The sequence below is a fragment of the Eublepharis macularius genome, chromosome 5, assembly GCF_028583425.1.
Source record: "Eublepharis macularius isolate TG4126 chromosome 5, MPM_Emac_v1.0, whole genome shotgun sequence".
Lineage (NCBI taxonomy): Eukaryota > Metazoa > Chordata > Lepidosauria > Squamata > Eublepharidae > Eublepharis > Eublepharis macularius.
Window position 1 is genome coordinate 81339551 of NC_072794.1, and position 21882 is coordinate 81361432.

Below are 21882 nucleotides of genomic sequence, written 5' to 3' on the forward strand. Positions count from 1 at the left end.
TACCAATATTAAAGAGAATGTATACAAAATGATGTATAGGTGGTATTTAATGCCTAAGAAGATTGCACTTGGAAATACAAATATGTCAGACAAATGCTGGAAATGAAAAAAAGCATGAAGGATCATTGTATCATATGTGGTGGACTTGTGAGGTAGCTAAGTAATACTGGGGAGATATAATAGAAATAATTAATGAGGTTTTGCAAACCCAAATAAATAAGAACCCAGAATTGTTGCTACTGAACTTGGGAATGGAAGATGTTCCAATGCAGTACAGAACATTGTTATTTTACATGATTACAGCAGCAAGACTTGTACGCGCAGAAATGGAAAGTGCAAGAAATACCAACTATAGAAGATTGGATTTACAAATTGTTGTACATGGCAGAAATGGATAAAATGACAAGAAAATTGAAAGATCTTGATCCAGGAGAATATATTGCAGACTGGGAGAAGTTGAAACAATATTTAGAAAAAAAATGGGATGTGAAAGGAGAACTGTGGCAGTTTGAGAATTATTAATATGTGACTTTATAAAGGGGAGAGAGAAGTAACTTTACCATTAATGGGGAAACTTAGCTATTAATTAATCTAAGCTAATATTAGTAATAAGGAGATTGTATTAAAATAGATAGTTTAAACAGTGAAATGTAGATTGATATATTAGAAAATTGGAGATATAGAAGAATTTGAATATGCTTAGAATAAGTGATACAATATATATAAGACTTAGAAAAATTATAGTTAAGAGTAATTTGAGTAATAAGATGGGTTAGGGGTTGGAAAGCTGTTGGAAGTCAGTAAGGAGGGGGGAAGGGTGGGGGCTGATATAATTTAGATAAGACGGGGAATTTGTGTATTGAATAATATTTTATGTACTCACCAATATTTTTTTTTAAAAAAGAATTGTACAAGAACTGAACTAGTCAAAAAAGGAAACTCCCCAATATCAGCTGATCTCACTGTATGTATTCTGTCAGTCCCTCCCCCACCCCCCCACCCAAGGCCTTATAAAGGCAGCAGCCCTTTTACCTAGGGTTGGCAGCTTTCAGATGGGACCTGGAGTTTGTCCAGGATTATTGATCTTCAGGCTACAGAGATCAGTTCCCCTGGAAGAAATGGAAGCTTCTTTGCTGAATTCCCTCACCCTCCAAACTCTGCCCTCCCAAGGCATTGCCCCAATCTCCAGGAGTTTTCTGAGCTACAGTTGGCAACCCTACATATGGAAAGAGAACATAATTGGACAGGAATAAAGAATGCTACGCCAGTTGTGTGGACTGGTCCTCCTGAGCCATTTCCTTGAATGCCATCTGAAAATTATTTTTCCATCCATATAGGTGAAGTGAGGCCGGTGACTCGGGCAAAGAATACATGACACACCATTCTTGGATGCAAAAAACTACCACTTTATTGGTTACAGCCATCAGAGCATTGGCACAACATAAGGGCAATAGATCCATTACATTGAACAGTACCCTGCTGCTTGAGGGCACACATTCTCCAGCCTGCCAGCTGGGCACTGCGGGATGGCAGTAGGTATAGCACCCATTCAGGTGTGACCCTGGCGGTTCATGCCACCCAGGGTGAAGCCTGCAATAGCCTGCAATTTCCCTGATCCCTTAAGGAGATTTGAGAAAAAAACGGGGGCTGCCCAGCCAACACAACTTACCCCAGTATATCTGGCCTTGTGCCCTGAAATCGCCCAACCTAGTTGTGACAAGCAGTTGCCACCTAGGGAGGGAGGGAAACATCTGTCCTCCATTGATGCTGTCCAGGAATGGCAGCAGGGACCACACAGAGCAACTGGCATGACACCAAGTCCTTCCTGTGCTCCTCTCCTGCACTGCCCCCACTGGCAACCCCCCGCTTATTTTGTTGGCAAACAGCCTGCCTTTAGCCCCAGTCTTGCCTTCAGGCTGCAATGTAGCCTGCCGGTCAGTTAGTGGGACTCCTTATGTCTGGCATTTGTCTCCTGATGGCCTCTTTGAAAACTTTAAGGCGATAATATGTACAGACCTGGCCTTCTTTCAGCGTAGCCCTGTGGGCATTTAACTTTACTTTCCAGTAATAGAAAAGGTCCTGTGTCTAGTTCCTCATCCATTATTTGGAGTGTTAATAACCAGTTTGATTATACCGTGCATATTTCTGTGGTGCTTATCACTGTGGCAGCTAGATGCTTTAATTACAGAGATTAAAGTACTAAACAAGAACAAAAAGGAACAGCTATAATTACCAAATCTGTACATCTGTGGAAAACTCTTCAAGAGGGGTGCAGTGTAAGGTTTTTGTTGTTGCTGTTTGTTTCAAATGCTAATTTTTGACAGCTAATATAAGGGAATGTGTCATTTCTTGCCCTTCTTACGTACTTGAACTGGACATGATGGCAACAGATCTTAGAACACGTTTCTCATTGAAGAAGTATGCAGCAGGGAAAGGCCATCCAAGCAATGTCCTAGCAGAAAATGGATGGTATGGTGGATGATACACATTTCTTATTATTTATTTACTTCATTTATACCCTGCCTTTCTCTCTAATGGGGATCCAGTGGCTTACAATGTTCTCCTCTTTTTTATTTTATCCTTACAACAACCCTGTGAGGTAGGTTAGGTTAATCTTCAGAACTGACTTTGAATGATGCCAAGACTCAGCGGTAGTCTATGCAACAGAATAACTGACCTCTGAACATAGTTTGGTTATCACTTGACACATGGCTCACTTAAATAATCTGATCGCACATTTCTTCTGTCTTTCTCTCTTACAGAAATGTACAGCCCAAGGGCTCATTTACATGACCCTGTGAGCTCATGACTGCCAGTTTGATGATTGTGTTGACTTTTGAGAGGCTTAATGGGGACTGGTCCAGGCACCAGCAGGCAGTTTTCATGTGACCAGCTCTACAGCAGCAATGTCATTGGCTGATTATAAACCATTGTCGCCACAGGCTCTAATAGCTGTGTAAATTGAGTCTTAATCCTTAACAGGTGCATCCCAGGTTAAGGAGCTAGTGTGTATTTGAGTCCTGAGAGTAGCTGCCCCAGATGCACATTCTTGTTACCGATAGTGATGTATGAGCCATAACTTACGTGTCTGTCTCACTAAGATCCCTTTCAAATCATGCAGCAGCAAATACATCTCCCCTTCTCTCAGCTGAACATACAGATTCTTGCACAGTCTCCTGCCCCCATCTCTGAGCTGAGGAGAAGAATATCAGCAAATCTAGTAGGTACAGACATACCACATACCTATAGTATCAGATTTCAAGAAAGCAGTAAGGATGTGACAGGAAGCTTTTCATGGAATATTTAATTAATAGAAACAGCTACAGAAATGAAAAACAGCATCCGCGCAATTACAGTGTTCAATAACATAGCTCTTGAAGGATGGAGCAGCAGCAGATTAGTGACTGACTGGCATTTAAATGTGTTATCAATCAGTTAGGAAGACACGAGTAGATCCACTTCCCTGGGGACTAGGCTGGTGGACTGTATCATAGCTATATTATATTGTTTTTCAGATTAAGAAATTGAATTATATAGTAGTTAGTAAGGCCAGTTCAGGTCTTAGTTTAAAGACCTCGGATCACAATCTGCTTTATTGGACAGTATATTAGACCATGTAGCTGGTATGCCTTCGGAGATAGTCAATCTTTCATCATAGTAAAAATCAAAGGGTGATACTTTTGTTGAGTGAGAAAGAATCTGGAAACTGTTTAACATTTTATAAAGGTAGGGAAATATGCTAATACGTTTAGAACACAATAAAACAACTGATGTCTTCTTTATCTTAAGGGCCATGTATATGAAGAGGCAGCATAATTTGTGAACATAGTACCTTCATATCAAAGACATGACAAAAATGTAAACCCAGTTACCCAAGCTAGCAACTTCCCCACACATATAAATTTCCCTAAATATTTACTCAAATAAATATTCATTTAGTACAATAAATAAAATGAAATTAACAGCATATACTTAGCATTGCTTTTAGAATTAATCCTTAGTATTGGTTAAAGGAGGAAGACCTGCAAGGATTTGTGGAGGAGTAAAAATCCCCAATTCTGGCACTGCTTTTGCTTTATTCTGTCTGTTCTGGCTCTGCTTCCCCTTGCTTGCTCACACTCTTCCTCCCCCCCACCTCTTTACCCACCTGTCTATGTCTTCCCTTTCTCCATCCCTTCCAGGTCTTCCCATTTGCCCACCTGCTTGGTTTTTCTTCCTCCCTCCTGCTTGTCCAATCATTTCTCCACTATCGCCGCTGCAGAGTACCAGGGGAAAAGAGGGTAGGTGGAGAAGAAAGCCAAAGCTGGTTTTAGCATCCCTTCTTGTCTGCTTCTACTGGCGATCACCACAATGTTTTTATGTGGCATTTTAGTTTGACAACCAACTATCCTGCCCAACCTCCATTTTTAATCTCCCCAACTTGTTAGAGGGGGGTGTTGGCACACTTTGGGGATCTCTAGAGTTTGCCAAATTCTAAACTTTAGCTGAACATCATCTCATTTTCTGGATTTTTCTATTCGCTTGGGGGCCAGCCTTGGCTATTAGATACATAGAAGCAGAGGCCCACAAGGATTTGTGGGGGGCATCTTATCTCACTATCCCCCCCACCATTTTCTCTTTCCCTTCCATGAAAGCCCTCATAGCCTTCCTCTTTTTCTGCTTGCTTCTTCCTGCCCACCAGCCAACCTGCCTTTATCTGCCTCCCATCTCCAGCTTTTCCTTCCCTGGCTGTACCCAGGAAAACTCTGACTCAGTTTTGTGGTGCTGCCAAGCTCAGCTTAGTTCCACAATGCTATCCATTGGGCCCAATTGTGTGAAGAGGAACCTGAAAAGACTTCCAAGGGTCACTCCATTTCCCCTGTATCCCCTTCCCAAAATGATGTCCACTTTTTCTTTTCCTTGCAGCCCCCACATCTTCTCCCCCTTTCCTGTTTCCTTCTCTACTTCCAACTCATCAACCAACCTTTCTTTTAATTACCTTTCCCCAGTCTTCAGCTTTATTTATTACTAGCAACAAAGTCCATTGTAGCAAAAAATACAACTAGATCTAGAAAGGGAAGGGGGGCTGGACTGGCCATTGCTGGCTCCCCCATGCCCCGATCCCAGCCAGGGGAGGGCAGGGCGGCCAGGTCGGTCATTTCCCCCTCCCCTGATCCCAGCTGGGGGAGGACAGAACAGCCAGGCCGGGCATGGACAGCTCCCCTTCCCCTGATCCTGGCTGGGGAGACTGGGCAGCTGGGCCAGGCATGGATGCCTCCCCTGTCCCTGATTGTAGGGGGGAAGGGCTGGGAGGCGGGGCCACCCATCTTGCTGCCTCCTCACTCCAAGCCAGCTGCAGAGGGTTGTACTAGTGGGCGGGCCCTTCCCACTGCCAGCCTATTGGGGCAGTGAAGGGCTGGGAGGTGCACCCTCCAGTCCTGCCACCTGCCCACCCGATCCAAGTGTGGGGGTTTTGCAGGCAGGTGGGTCCTTCTCTCTTCCAGCCAATCATGGCAGCAAAGGGCTGGGAGGTGCACCTGCCTGTCCTGCCACCTGCCTTCCCTGATCTGGGTGCAGGGGCTTTGTTGGAGGGTGGGCCCTTCCCTCACAGCAAGGAAGAGCTGAGAGCCACATAAAAGGTGAGTTGTCACCAATACAGCTCATTCCACCTTTATCCACAATGGGAATTAAAAACAGCTTAATTCATCCTCCATTTTATCCTCACACCTACCCTCTGAGGTAGATTAGGCTGAGTGTGTGTAACTGACCCAAAGTTACTCACTGAGCTTTTACAGCAGAGTGGGGATTTGGATCTAGGTATCCCAGAACCTAATCTGAAACTGTAACACAACACTGCTTTTCATAGGTAGCTGTTGCATCTACTCCCCCTCCCCCACATCACATATATATCTTTGTCCAGTTTCTTCATACCCTCCATACATCTGATGAAGAGAACTGTGGTTCTTGAAAGCTTATGCTACGGCAAAGTTGGTTAGTCTTAAAGGCGCTACTGGACTCTTTATTATTTTGTGTCTCCAGACTAACACAGCTAACTCCTCTGGATCTATGACAGCAGAAGAAAAGTGGGGGAAAGCAGAGCAGCATTTGTGTACATGTGATACATATTAGACAACAAGCAGCAGCCAATTTGGAGCTTATGTATTTATTTAGTGAATGCCCAAAATGCAGAGATATGGAAAATTAAAAGTCATTGTCAATAAAATAGAGGGAATAACAGAGTAAATAGTTTTTGCTCCCCATTGCCAGAAAGTAAATAAATAAATGAAATAAATATTCTCTAAAGCAGTTTCATCATTGCAGAGGTTCACCAGATGTATGTGGGACCATGAAATTCCCCCATGATTGTTGGAAGTTTCATCTTTTGGGATGCTCACTGAAACATACAATTGCTATATGATAATATTCTAATAACACTTTGTTGGTTGGGTACTATTTGATGAGATTTTTAAAACTGAGCCAGAAATGTCGCTGCTGATGTCATTAGACATGGATGAAAATATAGCTTGCATTTCCATACATACTGGCCAGATTGCTGGGAAATTTTGTAAGCTTATGTATCACCTACAATGACATCTCATAATTTTTCCGCAGAACTAGCACAGCGGCATTGGGGAGAGTAAAACATATGGTAAATTGTGTAGTACAGGGTTTTTTTTAAAGAGAAAGGGCCTTAGCTCAGTGGCAGAGCATCTGTTTTGTATGCAGAGTTCCACCCTGTAATGGTCTTGGTCCAAAACAAGCCCCTGACTCATTGCAGCAAGCAACATTCCTTGGAAGGGAATGCCTGCCTTGCTCATGGGGAAATCCCCACCCCTCTTTCAGGGTAACTGTGTCTCATCAGAAGTGAACATACCTCCCATTTCTCTTGCCTTTCCAGCTGGATAGGAGCAGACTCTTGGAAATGAAGGAGGGACAGGGTATCTCTGCTGGCTCTGCACTTGTCCCACATGCTCCCTCGAGGAGCCCCTAATATGGAATGACTCGTTGGCCCACCACTTGGGGTGAGGCACACTCCAGTTCTTCTTGGGTATGTCTGGGAGAGTGGAAGTTGACTTGGGACTTTTCTAGCACTGCCACAAATAATCAAATGTACTTCCTATTGTTCTTTTTTTGTTGTTGCTATTTTTCCTTTAGCAATCTTATTTATAAGGAAAATGTTGGAGTCCTTTCCTTGAGCAACTGTTCTTTTATTAAAAAATTAGTGTCTATATATTTATACTCTCCCAAAGTGAACTCTTCTTCAGTTTTAGCCCTCATGTGTGTCTCTGTACTGTGATTGCATAAGGGCAGTAATTAAGCACTCACCCCCTTGCTTCATTTCTAATGTGTGGCAGCCATTCTCTTCTTAATGCAGGATTATTGTTTGACTGTGATCAGGTGCTAATGCTTAATATTAGCTAGTTCAGCAACATCTGAAGAATGATGAAACTTCTTGCTGGCAGTTTCACATGAGTGCTTCACACTTGTCATTTGCCATTGAAAATAATCAAAGCTTATTGTGTTTTCTCCCAAGTAATAATCTTTTTTCCCCTTAATGATAAAAATAGATGATTAACTGAAGAAACTTAAAGCAGTTAAAAACCTTCCAGATAGCAGATTCCACACTCACCATTCACAAATGAATATGTTGTTTATTTTATTTGCTTCCCACCCACCCACCCCCTACAAGGAGCTTAGGGTGGTATATGTAAAATTTGCCCCATTTTGTTTCACTCAGTGTTCCTGTGAAATTAGGGTTCCCATTCTCCCACCCAGAGTGGAGGATCCCCTGATCCCACACTTCCCCCCCATGCCCACTTACTTGGCCATCAGGAGGCATGCTCCCTGGGGCAACTGCTCCCTGGGCGGTGCGGTGTGCCCGGGATGCGGGGGCATGCTCCCAAGGTGGCGAGAGCAGGCTGTGGCATTGGTGGTGAGAGCAGGCTGCTCTCACCACAGCCACTGCCCGCTCTCATTGCCACTGCTACCCACTCTCATCACCACTGCAGCCCCATTGCATCAAACGAGAGCGGGTGTGGCAGTGGCAACGAGAGTGGGTCACGGCAAGAGTAGCCCATGACAGTGAGGACAAGGGCCCCCTTTGACCCAGGGGCCCCCTTTGACCCCCGCGTGATGACGTCACTCCCGGAAGTGACATCATTACGTGAGCTGGGAATGCACGCAAAGAAGGAAGCCGGGGTAAGTGCCAGCTCCTATTCCCCTGCTGGGAGAATCTAAGGACCTAGGCATCTCCCATTGAGGGACTCCAGGCCCCTGGCAACCCTATGTGAAATATATTTACATTATGCCACAAAATAACATTCCTGTGAAATATATTGTACCTAGATTTACTTAGTATGATTCATGAGCCAGCAGGAATTGATTCTATATCTTTCCTGTTCAAAGTCCAATACATCAGCTCAGCTTCAATGTCTCACAGGTTGATATAGGAACTAGAATGCAAACATCATGTAGATAGTCACATTGACAACTGTGCACATATATATTTCACAGCCAGTCTTGGTTTCCCAGTGTTTGTACATATGTAGTGAAACGTACGGCTTGGCAATATCATACAAGTTTAGAAGTTTTCCGTGCATGGAAGTAGTTTTCTTCTAGTTTTTCATGCAAATTAGTAATGTGTGAAGCGTTCCTAGAAAACATCATAGTATTGGAAAGAGCCTACATCTTAACATTGTAAGCTCTTTGAAAGGGGTCCTCCTGAACATCAACTGATATTGAAAAGGGAACAACTCTTCCCATGAGTTCCTTGTACTGGAATTTTACAAAAGCCCATCTGCCAGAAGGTCTGTCAGAGAAGTTTACTAGAAGCACGAAACCTCAAGTTCTAGGTACCTGTTGCTTGTACTGGGGACAAAATTTATTTTGCAAATAACATCTGGGATAGTCAGAATGATTAGTCCGGAGTTCAGCAAAATGTTGACAGAATCTAGAACACAAACACCTTGCATCAAACTTCTGTGCCCAATTATTTGAGCAAGTTCACTGACTGATTAATTGGCTGCAAGCCACATGAGTAATTATGCTGCTGATAATTTCTGAATTTATATTCTTAATTGCTATATTTATTTGCATCACAATGAAATTAAGCCACATCTCAGTTTGGTTGTAGCTCTGTTGCTCTTGTAGCTACATACATTTTGGGGGCAAAGCAAGGACTGGTTTTACATTTCATGGACTTGCTTTCATAGAGATGTCATTTGGCAGGCGAGTAAAAACAAGCCCACCAGGGAGGTAAAGCAGAAAATGTAAAGTTATTCTAACAACCACAAACAGAAAGAAGCAAAATAGTACAGAATTGTGCTGTTATTGTCATAACTCACTGCAGATTACTCTTTCCCCCCTCCCTCTTGTTATTTGCTGCAATTTATAGGAATTTACCAGGGCAATGCTGAATTTGTTTGCCTGCAAACAGCAATATAATGTCTCACTCTAGAGATATAGCATATCTATTTGTCACAGCAAATCTACTTCTTTTAAAGAAAAGCACATCCTGAAAAAGAAAAGGAAAAAAATCATTCCACAGAAAATGTACACACACAATTTATGGAGGGAAGAATCCCTGCTATAAACACAGTTTGGTCTTTCTGCACAGCTCTTCTCACTAATTGCTTTAAATCTATTTTATTGCAAGGTTGGGCATTGCTTTGAAGTGATTATGGGAATAATAAACATACTTTTTTGGAAGAAGGAATGTATAGAAAAAGCTTTTTTCTTACCGAAATCCTGTTTAGAAGCTAATGTTTAAGAAGCTCCTAACATTTTGTAAAAATGTAATGGCAACACATTTACTTCCTCTTAGGAATGATGGTCATTTTTTCTGGGATTATATTGAGGCACTGAATAGTACTGCTTGAGCTTTCCTTCCTCCTCTCCTTAGCTGCATCACTACATTGCATGAAGCCACAGCACTCTTCAGCTTTTTGGTAATCTCTTTGAGCCACCTCCCCCTCCCTTTACTAGTTTATCTTTCCTCTCCTGTTATTTCTTCTGCTCTTCTAGCTACAAATATTGAATAGAGCTTGATAAATTCTTGGAACACAACATTCTTTGAAGTAGTAGTCAATTGCTTATTAGGATTAGTCATGCTTGATCACCAGTTGGCTCAGTTTATGTTCTGCTTGCCAGTTGCAAGTAAGTAGCTGAGCATTTGGCAAGCTGTTTGTCCAAGCAAATCTGGATGCATCTCATTACCATGACTACTATGTTTTCTTCCTGTCACTGTCCCTCTTGTCTGCCTTCATCACTGCATCCAATTCTTTTAAATGGCACATACTAAAAGGGGGGGAGGGAATGCTGTTTGAGATTTGTTTTTATTTGAGACTTACTACTTCGGTGTCTCTGTGTGCTTTTAGCACCTACCCATGAATCCAGCTAAATTTAAGATCACCTCTTAAATGGGTGCCACTGACTGTGCCGGTTCAAAAAGCAGCCAATACAATTTAGCCAGTGTTATTCATTTAAAGAATGCATCTGACTGTGCAGGGGCAAAACCGGCAAATCTATACTCTATACAGGTTGGTTGATTTAATGATCCAGCTACGACCCTGGGGAATGCATCTCTCTTCTCTGGCAATCAAGGTGATTTTATTCTCACGCTGACTGAAAGCACTTGTAGCATGGTTCTTTGTATTGAGATGATCCGATCAGGAGGTTACCTCACAAGTAACTGAAAAAGTTTAGTAAGGTATGTTCTTAAGGCAGTCAAGGTTTATACTATATCCTAATTAGGATATGACATACATACATGGAAAATGTAAACATAATTAAATAATTGTAATAATAAATATATATGAATTAGCCTATTGCACGTTGTATTTTATTCAAACCATACAACTGTCAAATCTACTCTTTCACTTGAACAATATATATGATTGTGTTAAATCTGTGACACATGAGGACTTGAACAAGGTGTTTGGGGAGGGGGGGGATGGATCACCATATGTTTGCAGATATGGTTTGACACATGCATTATGGCTGGTTAGAACATACTTGTCTGTGATTTATTCCAGTATATTAAATTGTTTTTTTTCACATAAATATTAGATGACACCCTTTCAAAAACAGTCTTGTACGTGGCCTTTGTATAGTAGAGCAATTAAAATCATTAGGTGATCATGACCAGATTTTGAAGTTACCTCCAAGATACATATCTCGGTGATATATGTCTGGGCTTTTAAGAGCTATGATAATCTCTTATTTTCCTGGCCATTCTGATATATATGGTTTGGATCCACCAGGAATTTCTCTTAACAGGACATGATTTTCTTACTCCCAGTCCAGCTGCAGAACCAAAAGCCCATGAAATGGTGTCCCTGAGTGATGGGGGATCAGAAGCCAGCTGCAGGAGGAGGGAACTGGCAAATATCACCCCCCCTTCCATCTGATGCCCATTGCAAGCTGAACCATCCCAAACTCATGGCCACGTTTGAGTCCAGTTCATAGTAGACTCAGTGCCAGCCATTCCCATAGCTCTACACTTTACTGTGCAGCAGAGCAGCATGGGTGAAAAAGCTGATCACTTATGGAGCAGCATCCTAAGCAGCAGGATCCCTGGAGATGTGTCGTAAGGCTTCTGCTTCCACTTCATTACAAGGCCTTCCTTTTAATTTAGTTTGTTGCATTACTAGCCCACCCTCCTTGCAAGCAGGCTCAGGGTAGGTAACAACACTAATAAAGTTACAATGACATAAAATACAATATAAAATCAAAAATACAATACAAGATATAAAATTAAAACCAAATCCAAGTGGCAATGTGTGATGTTAATATACCTCATCATTAGGGTAGGGAGGGCAGGTTGCAGATGTTTCAGCTAAACAGTAGATCAAGGTCACAGCAGAGAGGCTAACCAAGTAACCTGCCCAAACCTCAACCACTACCATAGGCCTGGAGGAACATCTCCGTCTTACAGGCCTGATTGAACTGTAACAAGTCCTGCAGGGCCCTAGTCTTGATGGAGAGGGAGTTCCACCAGCCAGTGCCAGGGTGCCAGTCAGTACCTCCAAGTAATTTTTGGAGAAAGGGGACCGAGCAACAGGGAGGCTTAGAGGTAATAAATTGAGGTTTATGTCCTGGTTTCAATCTGAATGATGCCACTAGGATGGGTAGGGTTGCCACTGGGCAGGGGATCCCCTGCTTCCTTCTCCAGCAAAAGACCTATTTCATCAAAATAAATGTCTGGAACAACTTTTGCCAAAAGGTGAAAAAGCCCAAATGAAAATCCATCATTTTATCCCAATTTGCTGAGAGCTGGGGCTGCTGACATCTGCTACATTTTCATCCTTTCCCCTCAGACCAGAGTTAGCGAATCTTTTTTGAATGAAATATTAGTAATAGTAAATACATGGCTTTCAGATTTTTATAACATTCACGTATTTATGTTGTGTCCAAGTTCTTTACACATTACACATTACCTTGTCTTGGTCATTTACTTAAAGCCTTTGCATAAAGAATACGTATGTATAATGCATGTATAATGTTTTAACATTGATTTATTTTCTCAGTATGCACACTAATGAGTACACATTTTTGCAGATGATGGTGTTTTTGAGTCTGAAAACTCAAATCTCTTTGTACCTCCCCTGAGGTATTCTACTACCAAATAATAGATAAGGCAGTTTTGAATATGAAAGATGCAAGGGCAGTGTTGCTCACAGAGGTGCCTGTCATAGAGTAGCCTGGGGAAAAGACGGAAAATTCTGAGAGAGGCTTGCTGTATGATATCAAGCATGTCACCTCTCCTCTCTAGTCTCAGCTTTTCCCATTTAATGTTGGGGGGGGGGGTTATATCTGTCAAATGATGAGCATTTCTAGAAAAAAGTCACTGAAAAGATCAACTATCATTCATTCAAAATGTTTAATCGTGCCCTATTCAAACCTCCCACCAAGATATCCATTTTCTGCAAATATATCAGATAGAAATGCATAAATGAGTAAACTTATAAATTCACTTAATTAGTGTACTAAAAAGAATCCTAATAGTGTTAGACCTTGTACCTGTTTTTCCATCTTTCCTTCGTTGAAATCTTGTGCCTAACAGGGTAAAAATTAAGAGGTGGTTGTTCCATAAAGGGATAGTTGGGGAAAGATACCTGCCTCTTGAAGATGCTAAAGAAGACACAGAAGCTGGGGATGGAGGAGATAATACATTACCTGTATCTCTTTGCTGCTTCACATTGGTACAGGATTAGACTCTTCCTCCACTGAATCATAGTCAGGACTTTGCCAAAAGAAATTCCAACAGAAATTACTAACATTTCCTCCCTCCCTCGTATTTATCCCCATCACATATTCAGTCTGCATGCAACAATATCAGATGGTCTTACCTGTAACTCTCACTTCAAACATTTGCTATCTTCAAATAGACTTGTTCAAAGTATTAAGTTTTATTAACCACTTTGTTAGCAGCTGCAGCCCTCCCAATTAGCTAATGTGTTTTAATTATTTATGTGAGAGATTATGGTATAAATCCAGCCAATTGTGTCTTTCTTGACAAACGTGGCTCTCCAAATTACATGGAATATGCCCATGCCCACACTGCATTAACAATCTTTATCATTAGGGGAGCTAGCTCTTAGCTTGTACAGAATCAGATGTTTTCTTACCCAAATGAATTGAGAAGAATGAAAGCTTCATTTGCACTATCTCCCTGTATTAGTGCAGGGAATATTGAAACCCGCATAGCCTCTGTACTGTAAGTTATTGCAAGCAAGGCTGTTAAAATCTTGTTAAAGCAAGTTTAGGTGGGTAGCTGTGTTGGTCTCCAGTAGAATAATAGGATTTGAGTCCACTGGCACCTTAGAGACCAACAAGATTTTCAAATTTAGATCAAAGTCAAGTTTTTTTTAAAGTTTTTATTGGATGGGTTAACATATATCACTCATAACATTCAATTAACATCTCCATCCCATTTTGGTTCCCCCACCCATTCCCCCCTTTTTATAATAGACTTCCAACAGTTTTCCAACCCCCCCCCCCTATTTAAATTGCAGTCTATCTGCTATCTCTTCTATTAAACTATATTTAACAATAAAAATCCCTTATCTATCATTATCTATTGTTTAAATATTTCAACTACCGGCAAAGAACTACCTTCCCCCTTTACAAGTTATCCAAAGACCAGATTTTCCCCTTCATGTCCCCCTTTCTTTCCATATAGTTCTTAAGTTTCACCCAGTTCATAATAAATTCTTCTATATCTTGTTATTTAAGTTTCCTTGTTAATTTGTCCATTTCTGCCATATTCAATAACTTCTGGATCCAATCTTCCACCGATGGTATCTCTTGTGTCTTCCAAAGTTGTGCATATAACATCCTAGCTGCTGTCACCATATAAAACACAATTGTTCTGTCCATACTATCAAATTCTTCTAAGTTCATACATAACAGTAACAGTTCTAGGTTTTTAACAACATTTTTCTGCAAAATAACTGACATAACATCCACAATATTCCCCCAAAACTTCTTTGCCTTTTCACACGTCCACCACATATAATAGAAGGGACCTTCATGTTTCTTACATTTCCAACATTTATCTGACATTTGGCTATTACCATTAGCTAGCTTTTTTGGTGTAAGATACCATCTGTAAATCATTTTATAAACATTTTCTTTTATAGTGGTACATGTTGAAATTTTTACTGTATTTTTCCACAATCGTTCCCAAGCTTCCATCGTAATATCTTTATTACAATTTATTGCCCATTTAACCATTTGAACTTTAACCACCTCATCTTCTGTATACCATCTCAACAAAATCTTATATATTTTAGATATCAACTTTTCCCCTTCTTGAAGTAAACACTCCTCTAACTCTGAATTTTTAACCCTAAATCCTACTTTCCTTCGATCTGCATCATATAAGTCTTTAATTTGTCTATACTGAAACCAACCATACTGAAATGATAAATCTTTGTTAGTTTTCATAATATATGTATTTTGTTCCACTCTTAAAATTTCTTTATACGTCATCCACTCCTCTCCACCATGTTCCACATTCGGGTTTACGACTTCAGCTGGTATAATCCACAATGGAGTCTCTTCCTTGAAATATCAAGTTTGATATGTGGGCATTGAAACAGTGCAGGTGACTGGTAGGTTTGAAAAGCAAGGGGAAGCAGTTACACATTTTTTCTGCCATGGCTCCTGTGCCTTTAAAAGTTGCATCAGAACCGGACTTCCTGTTTGGGATCCATGGAGGTCTAACACAGCTCTGGGAGCAGAGCTGCCCGGGCTGCCGTTTTTAGTGACCGGCGGGGGCAAACAAGCCCGCGGTCCCCTGTTCTCAGGCGGAGAACAGGCTTTGAACGCTCAAGTACCTCAGGGCGCGTTGATCTCAGGTGAGGGGGGGTTCTGCGCAACGGACTCTCCCCCGTCCCTTGAGGTCCCACCCTAAGACAGGTCGGCCTATATCTCTGCGGCAGTTCTGGGGCCAGTGACGGCTGGCATAAGATCTACATGCCCAAGCATCAACAGGAGGAAAGAAGGTGAAAGAGAACATGAGTTTGAAGCAGTGATTACAACCCAGAAAGACGTTTGAAAAGGTAAAGATCACTATCTCTTGAAACGGGACAAATTACTTAAAGTAAAGAAGCATTAAAGGGGACTTTTAAACTGCAACAGTTTGATTAAAAGTAGAGGAAGACTCGGCAAGAAACAGATTAGTAAAAGGACTAAGCTAAAAGAAGTAATTAGAGAAACTGGAGGATTGTTGTTCATACCTGTGGTTGTGAGGAGATAATAGACTGTGAGAAAGCTTCTACCATCGTGAGAGCTGCTGTGAGGAGATGGGAAACAGGAAGTACGTAATTGTGATAGAGCTGCTGGAGAGAGACGGCCCTAAGGCAGACAGGAAGAGGGCAATCACCATCTTTGAAGAGGGAAGGGCACGGGCTTCAGCAGAAGAGGAAGTATAACATATTGGATTACAAAGATATAGAAAAACCATAGAGAAAAGACGCCCGGCATTTTGGATTTTGTAAGTGCTTTTTTTTTTTCCTTTTGAAACCGGGACATTTGAATTAAATTAAATTAAAGGGACACTTAGCCAAGCACCACGGAGTTAAGGAAACGAGCAGATTTGTGGGAGCGAGGCAAGTCAAGCCCCACGATGTCGAAAAAAGAGTGGCAGACGGCTATGGAAAATTTAGACAAAAGATTTTCGGAAATGTTAAAGGTCCAGCAGGAGCTGGTGAAAGAGATCAAAGAAGTTAAAGAGACAGTTAAAAGTGAATTGGCAGAAATGAAAAAGGGAATGGAAGCAACACAGCAAAAAGTTAACGTGGTGGAGAAGGCGATGGAGAATCTCTCAGACACGCAACAGACAGATATGAGGACGATGAGGGGCAGAATGGCTATTGCGGAGAGCAAGTATATGGAAAAGCAGCTAAGGTTTCGCGGTTTGCCGGAGATGGAGGGAAAGACAGCTCAAGAGCAAGTTGCTGAAGTGTTAGCTGGATACCTGGGGAAAGGAAGAAGAAGAAATCGTGGCTATCCTAGATGTGGTGTATCGTATAAACTCAAGATTTGCGACCCAGAGGAAGTTACCAAGAGACGTGATTGTGCAATTTACAACCAGAAATATGAAAGAAATGATTGTGAGCAAGCAATTCCAAGACCCATTGGAGGTTGGTGGCAAGATGGTGATTATTATGAAGGAGTTACCTAGATTGGTGTTGCTTGATCAGAAAAAATATAAAGCCTTAGTCCAAATTTTGAAGGACATGAAAATAAGGTATAGATGGGAATTACCGGAAGGACTGGCATTTGAGTTTGGAGGAGTGAAAAAGCGCATCAGATCTGAATTTGAAATGGAAAAGTTTATGAGGGACAATGAAAATCACGTACCAGCAACAAGGCTATGAATATGGAATGTAAGGTTATATCTTGGAATGTAAATGGACTTAATTCACCCAATAAGAGAAAAAGTACTTTTCACTGGCTATTAAAACAGAAATGTGATATTGTTTGTTTACAAGAGACTCATATTAGAAAACAGGATGTAAAATATCTAAAACTGAGCAAATTGGGCACTCATTTTGCAGCGGCCACAAAAAAGAAAAAAAGGGGAGTGGTCTTGTATATTAGAGAGGAGCTGCAGCCAAAATTAGTGTTTAAGGACCCAGAAGCCAGATTTTTAGCGGTGGAATGTACATGGAATTTAAAGAAAGTGCTGGTGATTGGAATCTATGCACCTAATGGAGCAAAAGAAAGCTTCTTTGAGGATTTGAGGAAGCAATTAGATGAACTTTCTTACGACCAGATAATTCTTGCAGGAGACTTCAATGGAGTTACAAATTTGGAGCAGGACAAGAAATCAGCAACTGTACAAAAGAAAAGAGGACTACTACCAAAAACTTTTTTTGCATTAATGCAGCAGGAAACTTTGGAAGATGTATGGAGAATACAGAATCCCAAGGGCAGACAATTCACATTTTTCTCCGCAAGACACTCTACTTTATCACGAATCGACATGATCTGGGCCTCAAAGGACTTAGTGTTATGGACTAAAGAGGTGGAAATAATGCCTATGGTAGGCTCAGATCACAATCCAATTATGTGGAAGTTTGGGAAAAGAACTAAGAGGAAAGGATGGAGAATAAATGAGGACTTGTTGCAAGAGGGAGAAAACTTGGAGATGTTGAGAAGGGAAACTAAGTTCTTCATACAATACAACATGAATCGAGAAGTACCAACCAACAAGGTATGGGATACCTATAAGGCAGTAATTAGAGGCATACTAATGGACTTAAATGGAAGAGCCAGGAAAAAACAAGAGGAGAAGAGACAGGAGATTACAGAGAAAATAAAAGCCAAAGAAATACTACTAAAGAAAAGACCAGGGAAGAAGAAAGTTTACCAAGACATTAAAATTTTACAAGAACAGTTGACAGCAATGAATAATAAAGAACTGGAATGGAATCTGAAGAGAATGAATCAAAAGTCGTTTGAAGGAGCAAATAAACCTGGGAAATATTTGGCATGGCAATTGAAGAAGAGAAAGGAGAAGAAGACAATAAATAAAATATGTGAGGATAATAAAGTATATCTGGAACAGACTGCTATTAGTAGAGCCTTCTACAAATTTTACGCTAAATTGTATAATAAAAAAGAGGTGAATAAAGATTCAATAGCGACATATCTGGGGGAAATGAGGCTCCCAGTGATCTCGGAAGATTGGAGAAATAAATTGAATAGTGAAGTGACAGAGGAAGAGATAAGGAAGGCAATACAGTCAACAAATCTGGGTAAGGCGCCAGGGCCTGATGGACTCACAGCTAAATTTTATAAGGTAATGGTCAATGAACTGGTGTCATTCCTAAAAGAAGTGATCAATGGTGTTATGAGAGACCAAAGAATTCCAGATACTTGGAGTGAAGCTAATATATCATTGATCCCTAAAGAAGGACAGGACTTGACTAACGTCAAAAATTACAGACCTATTTCCTTACTTAACAATGACTATAAGATCTTTGTGAAGATCTTAGCGGAAAGAGTAAAGGGATGGCTATCCGAAGTTATTGGGGAAGAACAAGCTGGTTTTTTACCGAATAGACAAATCAGAGACAATTTAAGGACAGTTATAAATGCTATTGAATATTATGATAGGTGTTGTGATAAGGAGGTTGGGTTCTTCTTTGTGGACGCTGAAAAAGCATTTGACAATTTGAACTGGGATTTTATGTTCGCCACTATGGAACAGCTACAGTTGGGAGAAAGATTTATCAGAGCAGTAAAAGAAATTTACAGAGACCAGAGTGCAGCAATTGTGGTGAATGACGAGGTGACTAAGAAATTGACTATAGGCAAAGGTACAAGACAAGGTTGCCCGTTGTCTCCACTGTTGTTTATAATGGTTTTGGAAATTTTGATGATACAGATCCGAGAAGATAATGCAATCCGTGGAATAAAGATAAAAGACTTTTCCTATAAGGTCAGAGCATTTTCAGACGATATAATGTTAATTGTGGAAGATCCAATTGAAAACATGCCAAGGGTAATAGAAAAAATCACAGAATTTGGAGATTTGGCAGGTTTTTTTGTAAACAAAAAGAAGTCAAAGATACTGTGTAAAAATATGACTAAACAAAAACAACAGCAACTTATGGAAATAACAGACTGTGAAGTAACAAATAAGGTGAAATATTTGGGAATTGAACTGACTGCAAAGAATATAGATCTATTCAAGAACAATTATGAGAAATTGTGGACTCAAATAGAGCGAGACTTGATTAAATGGAATAGATTGAATTTGTCATGGTTGGGAAGAATTGCAGCAGTCAAGATGAATGTGCTGCCAAGAGTGATGTTTTTGTTACAGACAATACCAGTTATTCGGGATTCCAAGCAGTTTGAGAAATGGCAGAGAAAGATATCGGACTTTGTTTGGGCAGGCAAAAAGCCTCGAGTGAAAATGAAAGTGTTACAGGACGCGAAAGAGAGAGGCGGAATGCAACTGCCCAACCTAAGACTTTACTATGAGGCAATCTGCTTGGTTTGGCTGAAGGACTGGATGATGCTTAAAAATCGCAAATTGCTGGCCTTAGAGGGATACAAAAAAAAATTTGGATGGCATGCATACTTATGGTATGATAAAGTAAAAGCGGACTCTATGTTTTTACACCATTACATTCGGAGAAGCCTCTTCACAATATGGAAAAAGTACAGAGATTACCTACAAGAAGGAATTCCCTCCTGGGTGGTTCCTTATGAAGCGATAGATCCGAGAACTGTTGATAATGAACAACAGTGTTTAACATATAAGGAGATAACACGAATAGAATTTTCTAAATTAAGAATAAAGACGCAAGAAGAGTTGTCTCCAAATTATGACTGGTTTCAATATAGACAGCTCAGAGACCTTTATAAATCGGATTGTGCCAAGGGAGGGATAAGAATGGAGAACTCGGACTTGGAGGAAGTAATTTTACAAGAAGACAAAAAGGAAATTTCAAAGGTCTATAAAGTGTTGTTAAAATGGTATACTGAAGAAGAGGTAGTTAAGGTGCAAATGGTGAAGTGGGCTATAAATTTTAATAAAGAAATAACAATGGAGGCGTGGGAATATTTGTGGAAAAATACTTTGAAGATTACGACATGCACTAACATTAAAGAGAATGTCTATAAAATGATCTATCGTTGGTACCTGACACCAAAGAAAATTGCGCTAGGGAATGTGAACACGTCTAATAAATGCTGGAAATGTAAAAAGCATGAAGGATCTTTGTACCATATGTGGTGGACTTGTGAGGTAGTCAGGCAGTACTGGGGGGAAATAATAAGAGTAATAAGTGAGATTTTACAGTTTCAAGTCAATAAGAACCCAGAACTCCTGCTACTGAACTTGGGAATGGAAGATATTCCAGCACAACATAGGACATTGCTTTTTTACATGACAGCAGCGGCTAGACTTTTGTATGCGCAAAAGTGGAAAGTACAAGAAGTGCCAACTATCGAGGACTGGATTCACAAATTGCTGTACATGGCGGAGATGGATAAAATGACAAGAAAACTAAGAGACCTTGATCCAGGACAGTATAACACAGATTGGGAGAAGCTGAAACAATATTTGGTGAAAAAATGGGAGGTGGGAGGAGAACTGTGGCAGTTTGAAAATTATTGAAGAAAAACAAAAGAAGAGAGAAGTGACTATACCGGGGGGAGGAGAGTTAAAGAAGAATTACTAAGCAATTATTCTATTTGATTATTCTATACAGTATTAAGTAATAGTTATTATGTGATATATAAGAATAGAAATTAATTAATTAATTATGGCCGAATCCACATTACCTCCGCGCGTCCTGGTGTTGCGCTAAATGTCCGCGAAACACCCGGAAGTATAGCGTCTTTCAAGCGCGATTTCTGAAATCGTGCTTGAAAGACGCTATACTTCCGGGTGTTTCGCGGACATTTAGCGCAACACCGGGACGCGCGGAGGTAATGTGGATTCGGCCTATGTTGCTGGCAGATAGGGGTGTAATTGAGAATTAACAGAATTAAAATTCATGAATACAAGAAGGGGGGGAATGAGAAGTAGCATATAGAATATAGGTTAAATTGATTGACTTATGCTGAAGGTATTTTTGGTTATAGCGATATTTAGAAATGTGTAGAATACGAGTCAAATTGATTGACTTTATGTTATAAAGATAAGAGATATAAGAGGAAGTAAAGAGTAACATATAGAGTATAAGTTAAATTGGTTGACTTATAAATGTATTCATCACTTATGAGTACTCAAGTTATGTATAGGGAGGGATAAATTGTTTGTCCCATATTGATGACATTAGAATGAATAAGTTAGAGTACAGGATATTGAGAATATTACCAGTATTATTACTATTGAATAATATGCCAGGAATGTATTAGTTAGTTGATAAGTGAAGGGAAATTGACTTAGCACTGTGTTATAATAAACTAGCTTAGAAGAGTGTGAAAGTATATGTTTAATTGACAAAATAAGTTGAAATGAGTAGGGGAAGAATAGACAAAGGGTTGGAAAACTGTTGGAAGTCAACAAATGGGGCGGGGAAAGGGAGGGGGTTAGAACTGGAATATTAAAGTAATTTGATTGTTATAAATGACAAAATATTTCTAATTCCAATAAAAATTAAAAAAAAAAAAGTTGCATCAGAACCAGAAACTAGTAAATTCCCAGCCTCTGTATCTCTGTGTTAGGGAGCAAACCACCTCTGTTAGTCTATTGTTATGTCTTAGGAAGCATGTGCTGAATTTTTGGCTGTCATTCATTAAGTGCACAAATATCTTGCCTAAACAAGGCTGGCCTGGTTATCCTTTAGAGATGATATTTGAATCTATCCCTCTGTAGTGAATCAGGATCCTTCATATTCAAGCAAACTTAATTAGTCCTTGGTCAGATAC